Source organism: Ovis canadensis, chromosome 14, assembly GCF_042477335.2.
Source record: "Ovis canadensis isolate MfBH-ARS-UI-01 breed Bighorn chromosome 14, ARS-UI_OviCan_v2, whole genome shotgun sequence".
Taxonomy (NCBI): Eukaryota; Metazoa; Chordata; class Mammalia; order Artiodactyla; family Bovidae; genus Ovis; species Ovis canadensis.
The window spans coordinates 32,029,888-32,033,424 of record NC_091258.1 but is presented as its reverse complement, the minus strand read 5'-3'; the positions used below and the strand labels follow the sequence as shown (position 1 = coordinate 32,033,424).

The 3,537-nt window shown below is 45.8% G+C and overlaps 1 pseudogene; it reads left to right on the top strand.

The window, feature by feature from the left end:
* Positions 1-416: 416 nt before the first annotated feature.
* Positions 417-868, top strand: LOC138418703 (cytochrome c oxidase subunit 7A2, mitochondrial pseudogene; annotated as a pseudogene).
* The last annotated feature ends 2,669 nt before the right edge of the window (positions 869-3,537 follow it).

The window sequence follows — 3,537 nt, the reverse complement described above, 5'->3', positions numbered from 1 at the left end:
CAGAGCAGTTTGCAGCAGCACAGCAATTTCAAAAGGCTGGTAAAGGTTACATCCTCTCACACAAAATCTCAGAGGCATGCCTGTCCCCCTCCCCTGAGTTGAGCCTTACCAGAGCCAACACCTGGGAAGGGAGGGCCTGAGGTCCCCATGGGAGGTGGTCACGCAGGTGTCACAGTGGACAGCTCCTCTAGTTTCTGCACAACAGAGAGCCTTGAGGGGCAAGACCCCAGCCGCTCCCTTAGTGGAGGCGTGGCTCAGGCCAGCTCTCTCTGTGCTGGGCACAGTTTGGGTTAACATTGCTGAGGGCCACCCAGGGTCCTGGAATGAGGGGTGGACAGGTGGGTGACCAACCTGCTACTTTCAAGCTCCCAGCTCACTCACACGCTCTGACTTAAAATAATACTTCCCTGCTCGTTGGTGGTGGTCAGTTGCCACGGTTGGTGGGGCAGTAACTGAGCCAAGATGCTGCGGAATCTTCTGGCTCTCCGTCAGATTGCTAAGAGGACCATAAGTACTGCTTCACGCAGGCAGTTTGAAAACAAGGTTCCAGAGAAACAAAAGCTGTTTCAGGAGGATAATAGAATTCCAGTGCATCTGAAGGGTGGGATAGCTGATGCCCTCCTGTATAGAGCCACCATGATTCTTACAGTTGGTGGAACGGCATATGCCATGTATGAACTGGCTGTGGCTTCATTTCCCAAGAAGCAGGATTGACTTCAGTTTATCCTGCCAGCAATCAGTTGGTTCAATTCCATTCAGCTCTCTGTGGACCAGTAATCTGATACATAACTGAGTTCTTTGGGGATCAATATTTATTGACTTGTATTAGCTGCCATCAATAAAGCAGTCTTTACCATGAAAAAAAAAATAATAATAATAATACTTCCCTGGGAGACCTGCTGCTGCTGGCAAGGCCGGACCATGCATAAAACATCGGCTGGTTGGGTTTCCTTCTCTGAATGACTTCATTCAGAGAATGCAGGGGTGAAAGGTTTCTAGGAGGATCACTTGGTTTCCTGGAGGGACTGAGCACCCCAATCCCTGCCTGAGTCCCCAGTCTCCCTGTTCTGTCCCTGGCACCTTGGCCCCCATGGCAGCCCACATAGAGCACTCCCAGGTGGGTGCTGGTCGGAAGCAGTTCCCTTTTCCTAATATTTCCCCCAGGCCTTTTTCTAGACCCTTTAACGGAGCAAGAGGAACTTCCCTGGGTTTGAAACTTCCCGTTTCTTCCGCATTCCACGTCTGTGTATTTGAATGTGCCTCATCTGACAGGTTGGAAAAGGCAATGGTACCCCACTCCAGTACTCTTGCCTGGAAAACCCCATGGATGGAGGAGCCTGGTAGGCTGCAGTCCATGGGGTCACTAAGAGTCGGGCATGACTGAAGTGACTTAGCAGCAGCAGCAGCATCTGACAGGTAAGAAAATGTGCTCAGAAGGGCTGAACGAGCTACACACAGACCCACAGCCAGCTGTCTAACTCAGTCATTTACTGCTGTGTCCTTTAGCAGTAAAGTCCCGAAAGAATGAGTCACAGAGGAGAGAAACGTCCAGGGGAAGCTTGTCTGAGCTCTGTGATTACTGAAAGGGATGGAGTCGAGGCTTTCTCACAAAAATGATTCACCCTCTCCTTTCTCCCTCCCTCTCTCCTTTTACTTCATTCTCCTTCTTTATTTCTTCTCTATATCCACTCAACAAATACCTCCTTATAAATATTTTCATAATAATAAAAAATGTATGCCATAATATTGGGTTGGCCAGAAAGTTCATTCTAGTGTTTCCTGAAAGATTACAGAAAAACCCAAAAAACTTTTTGACCAACTCAATAGAAAATCTTGAAGTTTCCAGAAAAGTAAGTTAAAAGAGTGAAAATGTCCCATAAACCTTCAGTTCCAGTGATCTATCACTATATAACAAACCACCCCAAATTACTGGCAGAGAACAACCATCTAACTGTGACCACAGATTCCATGAGTCAGGATTTTGGACAAGGTACAGCAGCGATGACTTGTTTCTTCTTTATGACGTCTGAAGCCTCTGCTAGACAAACTCAAGCTGGGGACTGGGAATCATCTAAAAGCTTCTTCATTCACAGTTCGGGCTCCTGGGCTGGGCTGAATCAAGTGCCTACTCACAGCCTCTCCTCACGGCTCAGGCTTCCGCACAAGATGGCATCCCCAGGGTAGCAGTACTTCTTACCTAGAGGCTCAGGACTCCAAGAAAGAAGCTTCTAGCAAATGAAGGGAAACTCTATGGTCTTTTATGACCTAGTCTGGGAGATTACATACGGTCACTTCCGTTGTATTCTAATTGGTGAAAGCAGACACATGCCCACCCAGGTTAAAGGGCGAGAAGCCTCAAGTTTCTCTTCTCAGAGGGAGGAGATCAAAGAACTTGAGGTCATGTTTTAAAATCACCACACCCATGCTCTGAAATACCAAACACTGATGTCACAGCATATTTATTTTCTTTTGGGTACTTTGCTGTGTGTGTAGGTGAATTGCCACTGAACAATTTTGTAACCTAATTTCTTTTTTCAGTTAAACATTGGATTATGAGCACATTCCCTTGTCATTAGAAATTCTTTATAAGTGTTTCAACTTTCAGACAAACATATGCATGTTCATGACTGAAATTTTTTCAATTGTGAAAAGTCTAAAAAAATAATAATAAAAATAACCACTATGTGACCTACTACATGACGGTTTTACCTTGGTCAGTTCAAGCAGTTGTAATGAAATACCACTGACTAGATGGCTTATAAACAACAGAATTTTACTGCCAACAGTTCTGGAGGCTGAGAAGTCCAAGATCAAGAAGCCAGCACTCTCACCTTCTGATGAAGGCCTGCTTCTTGGTTCACCACCCTCAGCTCCTTGCTGTGTCCTCACCTGATGGAAGCAGCAAGGGCTCTCCCTAGTATCCCTTTTATAAGGCACTGATCACAATGAACTGTGGAAAATCCCGAAAGAGACGGGAATACCAGACCACTAGACCTGCCTCTTGAGAAACCTGTATGCAGGTCAGGAAGCAACAGTTAGAACTGAACATGGAACGACACACTGGTTCCAAATAGGAAAAGGAGTACGGCAAGGCTGTATACTGTCACCCTGCTTATTTAACTTCTATGCAGAGTACATCATGAGAAACGCTGGGCTGGAAGAAGCACAAGCTGGAATCAAGATGGCCGGGAGAAATATCAATAACCTCAGATATGCAGATGACACCACCCTTATGGCAGAAAGTGAAGAGGAACTATAAAAGCCTCTTGATGAAAGTGAAAGAGGTGAGTGAAAAAGTTGGCTTGAAGCTCAACATTCAGAAAACGAAGATCATGGCATCTGGTCCCATCACTTCATGGGAAATAGATGGGGAAACAGCGGAAACAGTGTCAGACTTTATTTTGGGGGGCTCCAAAATCACTGCAGATGGTGACTGCAGCCATGAAAGTAAAAGATGCTTACTCCTTGGAAGGAAAGTTATGACCAAACTAGACAGCATGTTGAAAAGCAGACATTACTTTGCCAACAAAGGTCCAT